General features: G+C 36.8%; 1 long non-coding RNA gene and 1 pseudogene across 1 annotated transcript; one reads left to right on the forward strand and one right to left on the reverse strand.

Moving 5' to 3' along the window:
- LOC139142502 (low-density lipoprotein receptor-related protein 6-like) overlaps positions 1-23,735 on the forward strand; it is a 180,738-nt pseudogene that overhangs the window by 4,006 nt on the left and 152,997 nt on the right.
- LOC139142470 (uncharacterized) lies at positions 19,208-20,209 on the reverse strand. Its single transcript, XR_011554402.1, has 2 exons — positions 19,790-20,209; positions 19,208-19,395 (listed from the first exon to the last, which is right to left on the reverse strand). It is a non-coding gene; the product is annotated as an uncharacterized lncRNA (long non-coding RNA).

A 23,735-nucleotide genomic window follows, 5' to 3' on the forward strand; every position in this document is an offset into this window, starting at 1 on the left:
CTTCCACAAATCAAGAAAAAATCTTTGTAGTTATAAAGAAATGTTTTGTAGCTTTTCAAAAATAATACTTGTTTGTCACATTTTACCATGCTTATATAATTCTTCACCACTGTAAAGTTTAGATCAACATTGCCCCATACAAAACAGTTGGCTGTATTTTTCTAATGACCTAGCTGGTCGTGTGGTCTTGTGTGTAAACTCAGGAGAGTTAAAATCAAAAACTTATGGTGTTGGCTAGTCTGCTATGTGTAAAACTTTAATGGTGTTGGCTAGTCTGCTATGTGTTTTGAAAGCAGAGTTTCTCGATGACAGATTCGATGCAATAATTATTGCTTTTTGTCAGTCATTTTAGAATTGACACCAGAACTTGCTTGCGACTTTCATTGGATGAAGTCTCGTCACAATATTGTCATGGCATTCACTGAACTGAACATGTTTTAGTAAAAGTCCAAGTTTTCTTGCTAATTTTCACTACCGGAGTTATTTTCATAATGTTATGGGCATTCATAGGAAGCATAAAAACATCTGTTTGTCCCTTATTACAAATTTAAAGGTACAGAGACAATGTGACACAGAAACCTTATCTAGCTAGGGCAATGAACTTTTGTGAACGTAATCTAAACTGGCTGGCTGACAGGCTTTCATATGCAAAATCAGCGTATAGTAATTCACATGTGGTATTCTTTCAACAGTATTTTTATTGAAGCAGTTAAAAAAAGATTATCAAAATCGAACTAAAATTAGTCCCTTTCATGTAAAGTTTTTGCTACATTACACAGTCCGGGTAATGTCCATAGAGAGGATTGTTGTGAAGAGCCAATGGCTTAACATATATGTTATAAGGGTTAAGGCAAGAACCAATCATGTACTGTATATGTAATGTGGGTTAAAGATTATATGTGGGTTTGCTTCAAAATGATATGCTGAGACCCACGGATCGAGCGATTGAGCGCGACTGTTGGCTACGTGAAGTGTGTCAGCCCAAGTTGATTTGCGACATTCTCCCATTTTAAAAATTGTGAGGATTTCTGCAGGAACAGTTTCTGAGTTTCTGTCCCCTTGACCATATTTGACAAAGAGTTATTTGACGTTTTTTGGTCTCTTTTCCAGCTTTTGATTAACTTTCCAGCGATTAATCTGGCGCGCGTTTTTCATGCGAAGGGTCAATCATACCGGAAAATGGATGGTGATTAAAAAAATCTCGCTCCATCGTGCTCTAATGACCAACAAGAATCGTTGACCCATCGTTGCAAAGCTTGAAAAATTCTGCATACTATATATGGCAAGGTTAAATTAAAATTTGACCAAAATAGGTGATATTTGGTGACAATTTACTGTAAATTTACAAGGGTCAAATCCTGATTTCTCGGTGCGGTACCAGGCCACAAAAACCATCCAAAGCAGTAATTTTCGATGTACTAACCACTAGTGTCTTTCACATCTCGACCATACCGAACAATGTGCATGACGTCTACATCTAAAAACTATCAAGTGCTAAAAATAAAGGGCAAAATCTAGCTGAAAAGTTCCGAACTTGTTGCAATCTATAAGCCTAGGTTTACACGGTTAATTATTCATGATGTTGGCCACTGAGGTTTGCTGATAGGTCAAACTTACTATCCTCCAGTTGGACATAACCGGGACTGTTATACAATGGCTGTTGCCACATCAACATGTGCCGATAATGGGTCTTATACCACTCCAGGTCATGTGACCTATTGTTCTTGCCATCCATTTATCCCTGAAAACACGACTGACACCTATTGTTCTTATGCAAAATAAGTAATCAGTCATACTTTTATTCATATGTAAATAAGTAATCACCACACTTTAATGAAAGAAAATCATTATCATATCAATAAAAGTGTAGTGATTACTTAATTTAAATATGAAAAAAAGTATGACTGATTACTAATTTGCAAGAGAACAATAGGTCAAGTCTAAAGCATTCACACACATTCAATAACAAAATGAAGACAATTTGTTCAAGTGATATGTTATAGCATCACATTTTATAATTCAATTTTAACTTTCTTTGGACCATGCTCAATGTAAGCAACATGATTTGTTCATGAAGACTGTTCATCTTTAGATTCGGCGTCTTCTTGGGTTGGACCAATCTTGTCTGTTTTGTTGCATTGTTTTGTCGTAACTTGAGAAACTGGTTTACTTACAGATTCCTCTGATTTAACACTAGATGGAGGTGGTAGTAATATATTCGACACATGCTTTTGTTGTGCAGTAGACATACAGTTTAGGCGCGTAAACCGTCATCTGATCTGTGACCTGTTTGTTCTTTGATAAGCTGCTCATCGAATCCCTGATGGTACAGAGATGTTGCCGCATTCAACTGAAATTATCAAACACAAGACATATGTGACAAACATCGTGGAAATAAGTACAGCCTTTTTGTAACGTTTGTGGAATAGTCGAAAGAAATTCTGTGATACTGCCGCACACACAACAAATTGTTTTGGTCAATGAATTTAATTTTATAACTTTACAGAATTCGTTTTGTGTATAAATATTTTTAGTAAAACAATAAATTACCTTGCCTAAATATCCAGTGTGCTGGCAGTCTGGCCAAGCCATCTTGCACATTTGCTTTGTGTAAAGACGTATATTTTCTGGCAGGAGAACTTGATTATCCCTTGGCAAGGGTCATCGATTGTACAATCCCGTCCGGTGTTATCATCGCCAAGTACTTTTTTATATGTTGAAGTACACATCGTGGATTTTATGCGCTCCGTAGTAGCGGCTGCTCTTATAGGGCAGTCTGCCCGTGTAAAATCCACTTTAGTTGTTTTTACATGGCCGTCCATGGAACTCTAGGAAGTCTCTTGGGTCATCAGATCAGACAAGTTGACAAGGTCCATCTTGACCAGTCGAAAACACGAAAATGGTATTGAAAGCCTGGAGCATCCACGAGGCAATCACATGCATCTACAGATTGAATTCCTTCTCGCTAGCCAATAGCCAACAAGATAGAGTAAGGCAAGCCATTTTATTTAACCAATCAGACTAAAACAGTTTCCTTCTACACAGGTGCATTATACCACTCTGTAGCCCTTATTCAAATGCAGATTTGCAGTTGACCAGTGCCCTTGTCCTACTTGTCTGGGATAGGTCATTCTCCCAAACTCGCATGGCAGGTGCATAATGTCCTCTGTGAACCTTTCGACATACAATGGATCACTCCATTCCATTGTGGGTATTCAAATCAAAAGTAGACGATTTATTGACAGTAATTTTCAAATTTTAGAGAAGATTGGCCTGTTTTTCGTGGTATAAGTCGTTAATCGCACCTCGTAGGTGAGCTGTTACAGTTGTAATCACCACACTTATGGTCAGGAACTTGTAAACATCACTCGGCCTTCGGCCTCGTGATGTTTACAAGTTCCTGACCATAAGTGTGGTGATTACAACTGTAACAGCACACCTACTCATGCAATTAACTATACAAATGCGTGGAAGGGTGACACCCATGATATTTGATATGCCAGCCAACTCAGAACAGTGCTCGATGATTCGTCCCTTCTATATAAGATTGGAGGCGCAGTGCACACCAAAGAGGGCAAATTGTGCAGTCTCACAGCCTAGATTAAACACTGGTATGTATTTATGTATGTACGTACATACAAGGGTATGAACGTACCAGTATATTGGCTGAAATCCAGGGGTGATGGCACATCTGGGCGTCATTACCACCTTTCCCCTGAGGCCACTCACATGTACTTTTGAATTGATCTCAGAGGAGGGCAGCTGGTTGATTACTAAGATGTACATAATGCTGCAGTGGGGCATTGAGAAGTTGTATCAGCCTGAAGGCAGTACAAGATCTGTCACGTGATCTCACTGCACATCAGGCAACGTGTTGCAGGCACCCAGGGCAATGACAATAATCCCATGTTTTTTTGTTGAATTTTTACTTTTGTCAAAATATAAGAAAAAGTAACAGTTTTCTTCATTTGTTAGCTGCAAATCCCAAGGATGTCATATTTTGCTCACGTGTTCACACACGTGAGCATATGTCGCAGCGATGTCTGTCTGTCTGTCTGTCTGTCTGTCTGTCTGTCTGTTGGTCCGATATCTCAAAAACGGCTGATCAGATCAGAATCAAATCTGGTACATAGATTCAGTTAGCAAATGGCAAGAACTGATTAGTTTTTGGTGGGTGTGGCTTGCTTACTTTTTGCTCATTTGCATAATTAATGATTTTAGAAAAAACGGCTATACATTGAGAATGACTGCACACAATTTGATGAGACTTGCTACAAATGTTGATCACACCAAGATGTATTATCAGTGGGAACAATTTAGGGGTGACATGAAAGATAGTTGCTAATTTGCATATTTAATGAACTTTCCTAATTAGGATATATATCTGATTTGACTCGATCAAATTGGCTAAACTTGGTATGTATATTTAAGATACTATGATTAAACATTATTGAAAGTCATTAAGCAGTTTAACTTCAGCCAATTCCTAATTTGCATATTTTATGAACTTTGCTAATTAGAGATATATCTGAATTAACTGGACCAAAGTTGATGAAACTTGTTACATATATTGAAGCTACTATGATACAATATTATTGAAAGTCATTACGCATTTTTACATCGGCCAATACTAAATTTGCATATATAATGAACTTTCCTAATTAGGGATATATATCTGAATTGACTTGATCAAAATTTATGAAACTTGCTATGTACAATAAAGACACTATGATGTAACATTATTGAAAGTCAAAAGACATTTCTACTTCAGTCAATTCCTAATTTACATATTAAATGAATTTTCTAATTAGGGATATGTATCTGAATTGACTTGATCAAAATTGATGAAACTTGCTATCTGCATTAAAGACAATATAATACAATATTATTAAAAGTTATTTAGCATTTTCTCAACAGCCAATTCCTAATTTGCATATTTAATGAACTTTCCTAATCAGTGATATAAACCTGAATTACAAAAACCAATGTTGATGAAACTTGTCATTTACTTTGAAGATACTACAATACAACATTCTTGAAAGTCATTAAGCACTTTTGCTTCAACCAATTCCAAATTTGCGTATTTAACGAATTTTCCTAATAAGGGATATAAATGTGAATTGACTCGACCAAAGTTGACAACACTTGCTATGTACATTAAAGATACTATTATACAACATTATTGAAAGTCATTAAGCATTTTTACTTCAGCCAATTCATAATTTGCATATTTAATGAACTTTCTTAATTAGGGATATATATTTGAATTGACTAGACGAAAGTTGACGCAACTTCTATATACATTAATGATACTAAAGTATTTTTTCTTCAGCCAATTCTTAATTTGCGTTTTCAATGATCTTTTCTAATTACGGATATATACTTGGATTTACTTGATCAAAGTTGGCAAAACATGCTATGTACATTGATGATTATACCAGGTTAAAACAATATTGAAGTCATTTCACATTTTCATGTCAACTTATTTATAATTTGCATATCTAATGAGCTTTCATAGTTTGGTATGTATGGCTTTAAGGACTTGGCAAAAGGTAATTACACTTGCTATATAAAGTGGTGATACAATGACAGCAGTCAAAGAAATTTAATATTTTTTTTCAGCTAATTACATATTTGTATACTTCATGACCTTTTAGAATTAATCGGCGGTGAATATTGTTCATTATGTTGATCATAATACTTTCAATGAAGTTGCAAACATGTGGCAAAGGTTCAAATTCACACATAACTGCAATATATAATGAAACACGTGAGCATTTTCAGTTCATATCTGGTTTATGGTGGATGATCGGTAGGAGATTTACAATGTGAACTTGAGTGTTGTAACAGCTGAAGTGGTGAGATCTGAATTTTTACGGTATGTGCGAGTGGGTTACAACTCAGCAGAGATGACGCAGATAAATTTGATAGTGATAATGAGTAAGGGTATGGAGCAGGTACAGATTGGCTTAGGCCTAGTGTTATATCATAGCAGATGGTAATGTGACACAGTGATGCAGTGGTCTGCCCAAATCAATGGTGTTATGTAGTGGCCTTTGCCTCTGTGTCTCTTCCCAAAGTTAACTACTGGTATGATAATAGCAAAGCCATAATGGCGCATTACAGAGTATCAAGGCTGTAAATAGTCACATATGATACATTTCTACCCTCTCAGCGTCTGGCAAATGTGTCTCTTTAGTATACATGGACATCACCTGTGTCATTGTGCAGTTAACAAATGAATGCATCTCAGTTGAGGATGATTTAGTTTGATGAAGTTTGGAAAGGATATGCTAAATATCTCATTCTTGAAACTGTAAATCAGATGGAGTCCCTTCACACTCACATTTGATGATTCCCCTTATTGCTTTTATACTGGTATTTAAAGCTAAGACTCCTGAGAGAATCCTTGGTTCTGTCAAAGAAGCTTATTATAACCAGTATTAAATTGAATGTACCTTTGTCCAATTGATACTATTTTCATAATGAAATGCGTAACACAATATCATTGACAATGTTTACAATGACATATGCAACAATGTGTATTCCAGGAATGAGTCCATGTGGTGCCAACAATGGAGGATGTTCACATTTATGTTTGATGTCGCCAACACCACCAGGATATTCTTGTGCTTGTCCAACAGGTGTTAGATTATTAAAGGATGGAGCCACGTGTGCAGATGGTAAGTATGGATATATCTGTATCAAATGTATTTATGGCAATCTCTAGCATACCTGTATCAAACTATGGAATACTTGTATCAAACTATGGCATCAAACTATGGCATACTTGTATCAAACTATGGCATAGCGGTATCAAACTATGGCATAGCGGTATCAAACTATGGCATACCTGTATCAAACTATGGCATACCTGTATCAAACTATGGCATACCTGTATCAAACTATGGCAAAGTGGTATCAAACTATGGCATACCTGTATCAAACTATGGCATACCTGTATCAAACTATGGCATAGCGGTATCAAACTATGGCATAGCGGTATCAAACTATGGCATAGCTGTATCAAACCATGGCATACCTGTATCAAACTACATTATACCTGTATCAAACTATGGCATACTTGTATCAAACTATGGCATCTTGTATCAAACTATGGCATACTTGTATCAAACTATGGCAATCTGTTGATAGTTTGTATGTTAAGTACACTGGTATTAGACAATTACCATTATATTACCATGCCCTGCCAGTCGCATTTTGATTGGTTGAGCTGAACCACATGACTGACCACAAATACGCAGTAATGATTTGTTTAAATGCCCATGAATATGAATTATAAGATTAACTCAAAGTATCGTAACTTTACAGCTGAAATGTAAATTATAATCAATCACAAAATAAAAAGAAGCATTTGTGGGCCAAGTTGAGATACTGGATTTGTCAAATTTTATTCAGCATATGTGACAGTGCATGCATCGCATATTGCTCAGTTCTTGGGCCCACTTGTCATTCGCTTGGGAAATTTTCGCACATTTTTACGGTTTTCTTGGATAATATAATGGAGATAACAGACTCTGCCCTGACCATTTACGTTTATTTATGGGCGTGGGCTTGAGGAAAGCCAAATTAACAGGCTAGGCAAGCCTCGCCCATTAATTTTTGGCTTTCCTCTTGCCCTTGCCAATAAATAAATGTTAATGGTCAGCACGTTACCGAATATTCCTATATTATTATCGTGTCGGGCTAAACACTTGGACCACAGAGATGCATTGTATAAGTGGGGTGTACAGTACATGGCCAATCATCAGATTTGCACAAGTGCAAATCAAAAAGGCTGAACATTGCCTCTTCTTAGAGAGGCATACTGGTGTTACCTTGAATGTCATCAATTCAGCTGGTCCCACATGAGATGTATATTAATACAGCTGTTTAAGTTATAATTATGGCTAAATTTACTGAAATATTATTTGGCATTGTCTCTGCATATACAGCTACAGTAGTAATCAGTTTTTAATTCCAATGTCAGCGTTTTATTGCTTTGAAATTTGATATGCAGATTACTTAGGGTGACCTCAATTAGATATGTTCAAATCGTGGTACAATTTGCATATTCATATTTTTAAGGCAATTTTTGTCATTTTTGGTCAAAAACTTTGCTTCACCTAAATCGCTTGTCAGACAGCTTTGATATTTGGTACAAGGTTCATAGGGATGAGCAAATGTGATATATTCAAATTGTGATGAAACCTACAATTTTGTAATTTTGGGGCAATTTTTAGCTCACATTTGGTGTACCAATGTGAAGTTATCATATAAGCTGAAGTTGATGGCTTCTGTATGTATGTGTGTATGCATGTATACATGCATGCATGTATGTATGTATGTACCGGTATGTATGCGTGTGTGATGTTCGTCAACATCAAAAACTCGCAAACCACTGCACTTTTTTAGCTTAGTATTTGGTGTGTGGATGTATCCTCGGCTATAGATGGGATTTTGTTCAAATGAAGTTTGTGCTGTCATAATTATGTGAAAATGGTCAAAAATTAATAAGTCAAGAACCACTGTTTTGATTTCTTAGTGTGCAAGTACCTTAGGTGAACCTTATACAGTTTTATGTATATTGTGAAGATATCTTGAATTTTGTATTTTTGCTGATTTTTTTGTTATTTTCCTCATTTTAAGCAAAAAGTATTCTTCTCTGAAACTCCCGGCCCATTGCTCGCAAATTTGGGTTGGGTATTTGCAAGGGTGTTACCCATCTAGATTGTTGAAATTACAATTTTGGGTCAATTTTGTCTTTTTTTTGGTTAAAAATCTTTTAAAATCTTTTTCTTTAAAAGTACCTGACAGACTGCTTTCATATTAGGTATACAGATGCCCTTGGATGACAACAGTTGGATAATGGACATTGTCATGAAATGTGCAAATTCGTATTTTTAAGACAATTTTGTCATTTTTGGTCTAGAAAACTTGTTCTCAAAGAATACTTGTCTGCTATTTTTTAACTTGGTATATATGTCCTGAGGGATGTTATTAAATAAATCTTATGCTCAAAGTGTTTGGAAACCCCAAATTTGTATAATTTAGGTAATTTTCTCAGTCTGTGACCTTAAATGACCTGTACCAACCTAGGATATGTTGTGAGAGAGTGTTGAAGACTGTGAACATAATTTTGTCCTATTTGGTATCAGTTTGTAGAAAACAAAGCTGAGGTTAATTTTTTCATTGCAGACCAATTTTTGTTACTTTTTCATTTAAGATACTCAAGAACTTATAAGAAATTTGGATCCAGGATAATTCCGTATGTGATCATCGCCTCCATGGTGGAAGGCATTTCACTATCTGTAACTAACTTAACTTAAAGTCACAATAGCTGCGAATGTGTAATAAACTGATCTCAAAATATCTTCAGTTTTCCAATAGTCTGCTTTGAATAAGATGCACTGAAAGTGTATAACACTGTCATAAGTGTCAAAAGTGGTATGTAAATTCAAATGTTTTAGCATCATTTTAGATTTCAGCCATTTTTAAAAACTAATCATGTGACAGAGAAATAAAGATTACAACAACAAAATATTGGCCATCCTGTGTTGTGCATTCAAGTTAATGGCATTATGCTTGTTTCCTTCTTGATCATGATATGTGTGTGTATGTATGTATGTATGTATGTATGTTTGTATGTATATGCATGCATGCATGTACATACGTATGTACGTACCGGTATGTATGTCTGTCCAGATCAAAAACTCACCGCAGCACCTACCATCTTAGTATTGGTGTACAGGTGCACCTAGGGTTGGAGATGTGAATTTGTTCAAATGAACATGTCAATGTCAAAACTATGCAAATGAGGGAAAAAAGCAAAGAAATCCTGCAAATAGCTAAAACTGTGCAACCATTGGTCAGATTGGGTTTAAACTGGGTATACAGGTTCCTTTAGGTGTTCTGTAAGTAAGGTGTGTACAAATTGGGGTGAAATTTGCATGTTGGCAAAATTATTTGAATGGTAATAATGCATGTTCTGTTCAATCCTAACCTAACCTCAGTGTCTACATATTTGTAGGATGTAAGGAGATGCTCATATTTGCAAGACACAGTGATCTGAGACGAATCTCTTGGACACGCCAGATTATACAGATGTTGTGTTACAACTAGATGATATCAAGCATGCTATTGCTGTAGATTATGATCCTGTTGATGGCTACATATACTGGACAGATGATGAAGTGAGAGCCATTAGAAGGGCTGCAATGGATGGTTCAGGTAAAATGTCTGCTTTAGTTTTACTCTGTAGAAAATTGTCATTAGCTTTGTACCGTTACCACCAGATTTTGTATAATCTATTTTTCAATGAGTAGGAATCTTTTACAAAGAGAGGTTTCAGCAGAGTTTGTCTTTTGATGCTGGACATTCTTCTAACTTTTTTGAAGGGCAGCAATCCAATATCTTCATAGAACTGTAAGTTGTACTGTAGGTGGTGCTATGTTTCATGTATGTTTACTTCCATTTTATAGGTGTAGAGTACATTGTTCAAAGAGAACTTGACCATCCAGATGGCTTAGCAGTGGATTGGATAAGTCGAAATTTGTACTGGACAGACACAGGAACAGATCGGATTGAAGTAGCAAGGCTAAATGGAACATCACGGAAAATTCTAATATCAGAGGATCTTGATGAACCGCGTGCCATTGCATTAGATCCATCCAGTGGGTAAGTCTATTCCAACAGCCATCTAGTAGGCAAGTCTGTTCTCATAACTATCTAGTAGGCAAGTCTATTCTAATAGTTATCTAGTGGGTAAGTAGTCTAATAGCTATCTTTGAGGCAAGTCTATATTCTATTATATTACCATGCCCTGCCCGTCGCATTTTGATTGGTCGAGCTGAACCATGTGACTGACCACAAATACACAGTAATGGTTTGTTTACATGCCCGTGAATATGAATAATAAGATTAACAACCCAAAGTATCGTAACTTTACGGCTGAATCGTATATCATAATCAATCACAAAATAAAATGGAGCACTTGTAGGTCAAGTATCCCTGGAGTTGCTGTTTTTTTACAGCGCGCGTGACAGTGCGTCACGTATTGCTCAGTTTCTGGGGCCCAGTTGTCGTTCGTCCTGAAATTTTCGGAAATTTTGACGTTTTTTTGGGTTCGCTGATAATATAATGGAAATAACAGACTCGAGGAAAGCCAAATTAAAGGGCTCAGCAAGCCTCGCCCGTTAATTTTTGGCTTTCCTCTCGCCCTTGCCCACAAATAAACATTAATGGTCAGCGTGTCGCCCGTTATTTCTATAATATCTAGCGGATAAATCTATACCATCTAGCAGGTAAGTCTATTCTAATAGGTATCTAGTGGGTTAAGTCTATTCTAATAGCTATACAGTAGATAAGTCCATTTTAATAGCTATATAGAGGGTAAGTCTATTCTAATAGCTATCTACCCTATGGTATTTGGTGTCTATTTGAACAGCCATCTAGTGGAAAAGTCTATTCTAATAGCCATTAGTTTGGAAGGTCTATTATTATAATAGCCATGTAAGGGATGAGTCTATTCTCAGTGGTTTAGTCTCTTCTTGAAGCAATGTTTCAGTTGGTAAGTTTATTCTAATGGTCTATTCTAATGGTTATCTAACAGGGCTCGAAATAATACCTGTCTGCCTGTCCCGGACAAGTGAAATTTGGCCTTGGACAAGTAGTTTTGAAAAGTACTTGTCCAAGTGGACAGGCAGGTTTTTTCAGCCTGCAACCAGTATTTCAACCTATTGACTGCAGCAAATAAATTTATGTACCTTTATGTACCTTTTAACATTTTTAAAATCTTTATTTGGATATTTACCTGTCAGAACAAAGTAAAAGAAAGTTCGATAATATCTAATCACTGTTTACAGGAGGCAGCCATGTTGATTTATCTAAGGTCACATCTCAAATCTCTTAAATTGAAAGATTCTCAGAGCTATCTCAACACCAAGAGCGCTGTTACGCCAGTTTGCATACAATACAGACATGAGTTTGTCGAATTGAATTGAAATTAGTATAGCTTCTTAAAATAAATTGTGCCATTTTGGACAGGTACTTTTCTCACTGGGACAAATACTTTTTATTTTGACTTGTCCAGTGGACAGGTGGTTGAAAAAAAGTATTTCAAGCCCTGGTCTAATAAGTAAGTCTGCTCTTTTATGTAATCTTCCTGTCCACAAGAATCTGATTATAATTCGTGTAATGTTTTATAGCATACCACAGCATTTTGTGTAGATGTTTTTGGTCACCATTCTTTGTCCATGTATTTCTGTATATTTGGTTCCGCTGCACAGTACGTATTTTATCCAATGATGCAATATGATTTGTATGATCAGAGATCACCATTCTGCCACCAAGGGTGCCATTACATATATCACTAATGCATGCTGTGAAAAGTTGAAAAATGAAATTGTATGCATATGCATATTTTTTATCCTCATTTGCAGTTACTTCCATTGGATAGTCTGAAAGACATACATTTTTAGGTTTTTCCAGATCTAATCAAATTGTGTGCAGCCGTTTTCAATGTATTTCTTTTTCCTAAAATCATTAATTATGCAAATGAGCAAAAAGTATGCAAGCCACACGCACCGAACACTGATCAGTTCTTGCTATCTCGAACAAAATCTATGAACTAGATTTGATTCTGATCCAAAAAGCCATTCTTCAGATATCAGGCCAACAGACAGACAGAAGACAGACAGAAGACAGACATCGCTCCGATTATGTCACGTGTGTGACATGAGCTAAAAACTAGAGAGACGATAGCCAAAATTATCCCCCAAAAGATCGAAAAATAGAAACTTAACTTTAATTCTTGAATAACATAAAACTTTGGATAGAATAATGCTATAAAAATTTCCTACAAATGTTGAACACACCAGGATATGTCAGCCGTGAAAGGTATTAAGGGTGACATGAAAGATAATTGCTAAGTTGCATATTTAATGAACTTTCCTAATTAGGGATATAGAACTGAATTGTCTTGACTAAAGTAAATGGAACTTGCCATGCACATTGAAGATACTATTATAAAACCTTTTTGAAAGTTGTTAAGTATTTTTATTTCATGCCATTCCTAATTTGCATATTTAATGAATTTTTGTAATGAAGGATATATATCTTCATTGATTCGACCACAGTTGACGAAACTTGCTATGTACATTAAAGATACTATGATACAACATTATTCAAAGCCATTAAGCATTTTTACTTAAGTCAATTCCTAATTTGCATGTTTAATGAACTTTCCCAATTAGGGATATTTAACCGAATTAACTTGACCAAAGTTGATGAAACTTGTTATCTACATTAAAGATACTATGGTACAACATTATTGAAAGTCGTGAAACATTTTTACATCAGCCAATTCTTAATTTGCATATTTAATGAACTTTCCTAATTAAGGATATATATCTTGATTGAGCAGACCAAAGTTGACGAAACTTGCTATGTACATTGAAGATACTATGATACAACATTATTCAAAGTCATTTAGCATTTTTACGTCAACCAATTCCTGATTTGCATATTTAATGAACTTTCCTTATAAGGGATGTACCGTATACCAGGATTTACTTGATCAAAGTCGGTGAAACATGCAATGTACATTGATGGTACCAGGTTAAAACAATATTGAAAGTCATTTCGCATTTTCATGTCAGGTAATTTATAATTTACATATCTAATGAGCTTTCACAGTTTGGCATACAGAGCTTAAAGGACTTGACCAAAGGCAATTACACTTGTTAGTTGTGATAAAACGACAGCAGTCAAAGAAAGTATTTTAATGTCAGCTAATTACATATTTGTATACTTAATGATGTTTACAATTAATCTGTGGTGAATATTGTTCATGATGTTGATCATAACAGTTTCAATGAAGTTGCAAACATGTGGCAAAAGTTTAAATAAATGTTTGTCTGTGTAAGTCAAGTAATCGCTTCTATGCAAATCGCTAGTTTGATGCTTTTACAGCAACAGTCACCGAAGGTGGACAGTTGGTTATACATTACGTTTACTGTTTTGTACGTCCCACAAGTTTTGTAGATGACATTGTAGATAACAAGAACCAACTTATTTGAGTGCTTAGATAGAACGCAACCTGAAATGCTTAATTACTTGTCAAGTTGATTGTGGAGTCTGAAGTTAATTAGGATGGAGTCAATTAGTCCCAGCTTCTTGTAAGGACACAGCAGGCTAAGAAGCGAGATGTTTGCTTTTCTGTACAAGTTTATACTGTTATTCTTAAATCATGACATGAAAAACATCTGGTGTGGTATCCATAGCTTGGTGTTTCCATTAAAAGTCTTTGTTTTTTTTAAACTTGCATAGGACAGAAAAAAAACCAGTATTTGAAAGACATTTTTGTCGGACACAAATGTCGCAGTGGCTGCTTCATTCATTCCACTCTCTGTTTATTCATGTGTCTTAAGAAAAAATGATCGGAATCTGCCAACTGCATGTCTCATCTACAAAGAGTTAACATATTATCCAGCAGCAATCTGTATAGATATTATCAACATGATAAGTATTCCGACACCTCTGTTGTGTCTTCTATCCAAACATTCAAATGGGTCGGTTCTTTTTATCTACAATGTTATCTACATGTACAAACTTGTGTGCAACCTACAAAAAAGTTCGCGTAATGTACACAACTGCCTTCCTTCGGTGATTGTTGCTGTAAATCTGGTTACAAGTCCATTAAAACAAATGTACATATGTGATAGATTCGTGCTGGGAAGTTTCTGCTTTTGTCTGTGATACTGCAATACTTGTTTAACTGGGTGGCAGTTTGGGATATACCATTATCATGTAGGTGTGGCAGCATCGTTACCAGTGGAAGCTCTAAAGAATGCCCATTATTACATGTTACCTTTAATAGTCTCCTATTGTGCAACCATAGACCCTAGAGAGACCAAATATTGTCTACATTAATTCTATGCAATACAATATTATAAGAGGACACCTTTACTTTGGTATGGCAGATTGTATTGCTAATTATGATATACGAGGTTGCATGGTATGGGTAATATGTGTGATCAACGATTGCAACAATGCCAACCATTTCATAATTCAGTGGGGGAGTGCATCAACATTTTTTTAAAATGCACTCGACTATGAATATCACAAGCTCGATGTCTATAAAAGCTATTAATACACACTCATTTTGGCTTGCCGCGTTAACTAAATGTGAGCACAGTGTCGTTGACACAATTTTTCATGTTTTTGAACCATAACTATCCCTGAACAGTGGATTTTGCCATGGAAAACACCAACAGCCATAACTTTACTGTCGCATACACAAACTTTACCCCAACAGACCACGCACTATCATGTGATTTCCCAAAATTTACCAAATTCACCCGCTCTGCCCTGTAGTAAAGCCACCAAGCATGTAATTTAATCACAGTAATTCAAAAAACATAACCAGTGGGGACTGTGTCATCAGCGATGACTTGTTATATCTGGTATATTGAAATTATGATGAAATCTGCAATTTTGTTTTTCTTTTTGTCAAAAATTTGATTCTCAAAAACTACTTGTCTTATAGCTTGGTTCCTAGGATGATCTTAATGTGATATATATTCAAATTAGGATGAAATCTTCAATTGTGTATTTTGCAGCTACTTCTGCTATTTTTTGTCAGGCCACCGAAGTGAGCTATCAAAGCTATCCACCTTCTTCATGCATCAACACATATGTCTAAAATAGTTATTCTCTACATAACACAGCTGAGCTATGTTGGCCGCCAGGTTGCTTGTTTTAATATTTTGATGTGTTGTATTTTAATTGCCCATGTTTAGGATGGTCAAAGTTCTATCAAATTGAAATTAAAGGTCTCTCCACAGATATTTCAAATTAGACAAATTAGCTCTATTCGTCACTTTCTCTCCGTACAGGCTACTCAAACGTTGGTCTCTGCACTTGTTCTGTCTCGTTTAGATTATTGCAATTGTCTCCTTTCTGGTTGCCCTAAACAGCTTATAGACAAGTTGCAAAGAGTGCAAAATGCTGCCGCTCGTCTCGTCTGTAATGCTAAAAAGTATGATCATGTTCAACCCCTTTTGCAAAAATTACACTGGCTGCCTATTAGTTCTCGTATCCACTACAAAGTTGTATCTACTTGCTTCAATTCACTTGCGGGCACAGGACCGCAATATCTCTCTGAACTTCTACATCAATACACTCCAAAAAGACAACTCCGCTCTTCCTCAGATTCTCGACTTCTCAGTATTCCAAGAGTTTCCACAAAGACTTTTGGCGAGAGATCTTTCTCTTACATTGGCCCTGCATTATGGAACAAACTTCTTCTGACCTTCGCCACTCCAACTCTACTACCCTTTCCTTCCGCCGTTCCCTCAAGACTTTTCTCTTTAAACAGTAGTTTAACCTTTTTCGTTTACGTAGTCTCCAGTCCCGGTGGTTCAACATTTCCTCTGTTATATTGTATTGTCACTATTGCGCCTAGAGCTCTGTTCAGAGATTAGGCGCACTACAAATGTACTTTATTATTATTATTATTATTATTATTATTTACTCTCAGGATTTACAATTTAACAATATTGTTGTTAAATTGCATCCTATCACTGCATGAAAGAAAGCAATTTGCAACAAACTAATCCTGGTGTCTTTCATCAGATACATGTACTGGACGGATTGGGGAAAGCAACCAAAGATAGAGAGAGCACATTTAGATGGTACTGGTAGAGTTACACTCATTAGTGAGTCGCTTGGATGGCCCAATGGACTGGCCCTGGATTTCACATACAGGAAAATCTATTGGGGTGATGCCAAAACTGATAAAATTGAAATGGCAAATATGAATGGCACTGGAAGACAAGTCCTGGTTTCTGAAGAGCTCCCTCATATCTTTGGATTCAGTTTACTTGGTGAGATGTGTTCATTTGTAGTGAGCCAATTACATTTGGATGTTTTTCAAATGAACTTGACTTCACCCTCTTAGGGCCATGGATAATTAAAGGGGAAATTTACCCAGCTTTTCTTAGGGGCCGTCGATAAAAGCTGATGCACGACAAACGTAATTCTTTCGTTTAGGGGGGGAGGGGTAAAAGCTCATTTCGTTTTGTGTGCGTCAAAATCGCATAAGGATTTTCGTCTATTGTTTTCGAAGTGCGACTTTGCAGCGAGAATGCAATACTACCTTAGCGTTCATCGAGAACAGAATGACCACGAAATACGGAGACAGAAAAGACAACGAAAAGACATAAATTTGAAATAAAAAGTTGTATGCTTTACGTGAAACATTTCCTTCGTGCGAAATGCATTAAAATGTTCTGTGTCTTAAAAAGTGAAACGCGTAAAGTGGAGGTTTATTAATTAATGTGCGCTTCCAGTAGGGTATTTTTTCATGAGCGTGCGGACCGGAGAGGTGCGTGTGGGTTTGTCAGAAACGGCATCATAATACGAAATTGATTTCGCATAAAAACTTTCGTTTTGAGGGGGGAGGGAGGGAGTTTCAAGTAAAACGAAGGAATTACGTTTCTTGTGCGTCAGCTTTTATTATCGACGGCCCCTTAAGTAATCAAGTCGTTATTTAGTGAAAATAAACAAAATAGCGTTGGTTTCATTCACTTTCATTTGCGCGTATTAGCCCAGTGGCCATAAGTTGAACGCATGGAAACCAGAAGTGACGTATCAAACTTGCTTATCGTCGTGTACACAGCGGGCTGAAAGCAAGGTCATTTACAGCCAAGCTCTTCTACGCCAAATAAAGAATGCGTAAGCGGTACGCAAACCTCAGCGTTTGACTGAAAATCATAATGGCGAAGATAATCGGCGATGACTTCGAACCTGAACGAGCAATTGATGATCCACCTGATTTAGCTATGATTAGTCTAGAACCAGCGGTCCTGTCTACCGCGTTCTGTTTCTATTGCCTGAGCGTACTTACATGTACAGTCCCATATGTACAAGCGACGCACTGGGGCTGCATATGCCCTGGACAGTTTTCCTTTGGGCTTGTAGTTCAGTAGTTGGACTTGCAACTTTCGCTAAAAGCAGTCCTTCTCAAAGTCATATTTGCAGAAACCTTTATTTCTGCTCGACTTATACATCGACACGAGTGCTTGGCCCAATATTCTGTAGTCATTCAATAGTGGAAAAGCTTGCAGTTGCACACACACCGTCGACTGCTTCCGGTATTATAGTACACCGCTCTTTATTAGCCAGTGAGTGAAAGTGAATAAAATTGACTCGAAAGCCTTTCAATGATCATATTATATCAGTTCAATTTCCAAAATTAATTAGTCCCCACAGACACCGTCCGGGGGGACTTATAGGTTTGGTCATGTCCGTGCGTGCGTGCGTGCGTGCGTGCGTGCGTGTGTGCGTGCATCCGTCCGTTCACACAGATATCTCAGAGATGCAAGAAGCGATTTCATTCAAACTTGTACAAAGATTACTACATATGTCATACAGATGCACGTCTATTTGTTTTGTGATACGATCCAATATGGCCGCCAGGCGGCCATTTTATTACGATTTTTTCATGTACAGAGCCATAACTCAGACAAGTTTCAACCGATTTTATTCAAAGTTGGTACAAGGACATTGACCAATGTCATAGATATGCACGTCTATTTGTTTTGTGATACGATCCAATATGGCCGCCAGGCGGCCATTTTATTACGATTTTTTCATGTATAGAGCCATAACTCAGACATGTTTCAACCAATTTTATGCAAAGTTGGTACAAGGACGTTGACTACCCTTACCGAAATTTTAGGCCTCCCGCAAACTGTTACTGCAAATTTGCCGCAAGCTTTGCAGTAAATTTGCAGCAAACTATTTGCCGCAAATATGCGGGTGGTTCATTTTTCAGATGCAAATTAGTTTCTTGTGAACTTGCTGCAAATATGCAGCAAACTCCCTGCCGCAACGTTGCTGCAAACTCTTTGCAGCAAATTTGCGGCACAATCCTTGCAGCAAACTTGCGGCAAATTAATTTGAATGTTACTGAAAATTTGCCGCAAACTCCATACAGCAAATTATTTTATTTGCGCTGACCATTGTTTCTCGTGAAACTGGTATTTCAGAGTTTAGTTGGATAAAACACATCTTGTGCTGTCCACAGTTGGCCAATATATAAATATTATTTATCCAACTTAACTCTGAAATACCAGTTTCACGAGAAACAATGGTCAGCGCAAATAAAGTTATTATAAACAAAAAGATGACAGAGAAAAAAGGGTTAAATTCAATTGTGGTACAATTTATTTTATATGCAATGTTCATTTCATGCCACATAAGTGTCATGATCATGTCAAGATTTTCTTTTGACTTGAGAAGTTTCAAGTAACATTTACAATACTGTCAAAGGCTGCGATGTGGCTTTCTGTTCTCTGAATTTCTTGTCCTTTAGTGTACCAGCAATGGATTCTGAAAAATACAATCGTTCAGGGAAGAGTGTAAGTCTTTACCGTTTGACCAAACATTGTAAATTTCATGAAAGAAATCGATAATTATTTGAAAATGAGACATAATCAAGTTGAAAAATTGAAGCAGAAAATGCATAAATATTCATGATCGAAATTAAATTAATAATGATTAAAATGTCCGACAGCGGACAACTCGCCGTATGTTGTTTACATACACGACGGCGACAATCTGCAAAAATCTCAGCACTTACTGTAAGTAACTGTTGTGAAACGAAAGTGAATTCAGTATGAATCAGTACTCAACGAAAATTTATCTTTAGGTAAAGATTGCAATACAACGATTACAGAACATAATTATAGCGATCGATGTACAGACGAACGGTACATTGACTTACATTTCTGAACGGCTCGCAGACGCTGAACGATTCTCGGTCCGGTTGCAGGTCTCACCGTGCTGTGTGTAAATACCGTACTCAGAAATATAGTCGGCATCTTTACTGCCGCTCGCGTTCACAAATTTAGAACTCCGCCTGTCCCTGGTACTGTATACACGTTTTTTGCAACTATGTTATATCATTTGGCTGGCGATTCCATAGAAAGATCACGAAATTGTCCACTAGAAAACTCCCTGCTCACAAGTACGCAGCCGACACTGGCCGATGGTACTAAAATCTAACTTCGCGCCGATCAAGCCTCATGACGATAACGGAAGTGCGATCTATAAATCATTACGCGATTGATAATGTAGTCCCGTTTTTAAATGCTGGAATTGACTCTACATCTGCACCAATCCGTTATATTTCATACTTAATATAGCATTTGATTTATTAGTTTAATGAAAATGGTTATTTTTATCATAGAAAGACTAAAAAGAGAGTAAAATTCTTTCAGCACGATGAATCAATATCAATGCGCGAATTGACCTTGATGAACCGTGACCGGAGAGTGTAAACATGTCGGCTGCTCGCAGCTGATACACAGGACGTGTTGGACGTTGGTGAAGCGGCGCTTTGAATTTTCGTACAGCGACTCGGGATGGAGTGTTATCCTAAATCTCAAATTTGTGCTCGGCAATTCAACTCTAACGCTGAAAACATGGACAAAAAGCCTTTTACCTCGACCCATGTTATCAGAAGGCGAGATTTTGTCAGCGGCATCGATGGGACAGACTGTAAGCTGCAGTGCATTGTACGTACCGTATACATGTACTATATTGATGGGATGAATAGCTTGGAGCACAGCCACTACTCTGCTTGGAGGTAGTAGCGGAAACATTACTGTACAGCTTTGCAGTAACAAAAGTCTACGATGTGTCCTTACAGACCATCATCAAACGCACATTTCGTTCGAAACTGTTTGCATGTTGGTATCATTCGCAGAAAATACAGGGTGTAACTTGCAAGACAGACAAGTCCCTGTTTCAAAAATTTGTTTCCCTAAAAATTCAGTTTTCGATCCAACCATAATTTACCCAACCAGATCGTCAAAGGGCACTTTTATTACATCATGTCACTACAGCATATACTATAGATGCACTCTATATCCATGCAATGCTTTAACCAGCATAACTGAAGCTGTTCATTATCTAGCATTACCAGTTATTATAATTTAAAAAGTGGATTGTCTGTTATGAAATAAAGGAACAAAAAATATAAATTAAAGATCAATTTTATGTTGCTTACACATGACTGGTCACGAAGTGCAACAGTACTCAGTGTGTAGTGTGTACTCCCTGGTAATGAAATAGTGGGAAATATGTCAATCATGTGTTGCTGCATATTTGCAGCAATAATCTGGTTTGCCGCAAATTTGCAGCAACTTAGTCGTTTACCGCAAATTTGCTGCAAACTGACTTACGGGTTTGCAGGAGGGTCACATCTACCTGCAAACTTCTGCAACTCCTTCCTGCAAGCTATATGCTTGCTGCATATTTGCAGCAAACTTACGGCAAATTTGCAGTAGAAATAATTTTCGGTAAGGGTAATGTCATAGATATGTACGTCAATTTGTTTTGTGATACGATCCAATATGGCCGCCAGGCGGCCATTTTATTACGATTTTTTCATGTACAGAGCCATAACTCAGACATGTTTCAACCGATTTTATTCAAAGTTGGTACAAGGACATTGACCAATGTCATAGATATGCACGTCAATTTGTTTTGTGATACGATCCAATATGGCCGCCAGGCGGCCATTTTATTACAATTTTTTCATGTACAGAGCCATAACTCAGACATGTTTAAACCGATTTTATTCAAAGTTGGTACAAGGACATTGACCAATGTCATAGATATGCACATTGATTTGTTTTGTGATACGATCCAATATGGCCGCCAGGCGGCCATTTTATTACGATTTTTTCATGTACAGAGCCATAACTCAGACATGTTTCAACCGATTTTATTCAAAGTTGGTACAAGGACATTGACCAATGTCATAGATATGCACATCAATTTGTTTTGTGATACGATCCAATATGGCCGCCAGGCGGCCATTTTATTACGATTTTTTCATGTACAGAGCCATAACTCAGACATGTTTCAGCCGATTTTATTCAACGTTGGTACAAGGACATTGACCAATGTCATAGATATGCACGTCAATTTGTTATACATATATACGTCAATTTGTTATGTGATACGATCCAATATGGCCGCCAGGCAGCCATTTTATTACGATGTTTTCATGTACAGAGCCATAACTCAGATATGTTTCGACCGATTTTATTCAAAGTTGGTACAAGGAGATTGACTAATGTCATACATATGCATGTCAATTTGTTATATGATACGATCCAATATGGCTGCCTTGCGGCCATTTTGTTACGACTTTTTCATGTACAGAGCCATAATACTCTCAGGCATATCTCAACCGATTTTATTCAAAGTTGGTACAAGGACATTAACCTATGTCATACATATGTATGTCAATTTGTTTCATGATATGATCCAATATGGCTGCATGGCAGCCATTTTGTTACAATTTTTTCGTGTCCTTAGCCAAAACTTGGGCATGTCTCAACTTATTTTATTCACCAATTTTAATCATTGTACAAGGACAGTGACCTATGTCATACATATGCACATTGATTTGTTTTGTGGCCATTTTTTTCCGATTTTTCATGTCTGGAACCATAACTCAGACATGTATCAAGCGAATTTATTCAAAGTTGGTACAAGGACCTTGACTTATTTATGTATGTCGATTGGTTTCACGAGATGGTCCAATATGGCCACATGGTAGCAATTTTGTTATGGTTGTTTCATGTCGAGAGCCATAACTCTGGCAAGTCTGAACTGATCTTATTCAAAGTTGGTACATGTACATTGACTTACGTCATACATATACGTGTTGAGTTTTGAAACAGTAAGATCAAATATTGCTGCATGGCGGTGATTTTGTTACAATTTTCAAATGTATAGAGCCATAATCAGACATATTTCCACCAGTATCATTCAAAGTTGGTACAAGGACATTGACCTACGAGTATTTCATACATATGCTCGTCAATTTGTTTTACGTCATGTAGCAGTAACATGTCAATTATTGAAGTTTTGTAAGTAGGCTGATATGTCAAGAAATATGTACTGCATCAATTCATGAAACTTTATACAGATGATAACTGATGTTAAGCTCACATTGCTTTAACATTGAAAAAGACATTTATCAGTGTCATTTTAATTAATTTGTAATTGCATAAGTAATGAACTTTCCTAATTAGGGTGATATAGCCATAAATTAATACAATGTCAAATGTGATGAAACTTGATACAGATGTTGATCTCATAGTGTTGTAAATACTGCATCAAACTTTATGAAATATGGTACCAGTGATAATCTGTCAAGTGTTAGAATTGTGTGCACAAATGTTTTGCACATCCTGTTGATTAATTCCTAGTTGACTCATTTTCTGAACTTTAGGATGGTGGCCTACATTGGTTTTATGTTTTCATCACCATGGAACTCATTCTTGGCCATTGAGCGTCATCTGTATCAAAGTATTTTTATCACAGACCTAATTAATGAAGAGGACTCTATCCTCTCTGAGGACATGTAATCAAAGTACCCATTAACAAGTGGGGACTGTGTCATCAACGATGACTTGTTTTCAAGGTAAATTTTCCTTTTAAAACATGTGCATGGTAAAAGAAAGTAAGTGCATTTGTCCTCAACCCCCCTCCCCGTCCCCTAAACAAAATTTGGAAGTATGGAAATCCAATCAAGCTTCATTCTGTATCTGCATCCAACAATTTGTGTTTACTTCGCTATGAAATCACACATATGCATATGCTACCAACCGCAAACACCCCCCACCCCCCACAAACCCCCTCTAAAATCA

Source organism: Ptychodera flava, chromosome 1 (genome assembly GCF_041260155.1).
Source record: "Ptychodera flava strain L36383 chromosome 1, AS_Pfla_20210202, whole genome shotgun sequence".
NCBI lineage: Eukaryota > Metazoa > Hemichordata > Enteropneusta > Ptychoderidae > Ptychodera > Ptychodera flava.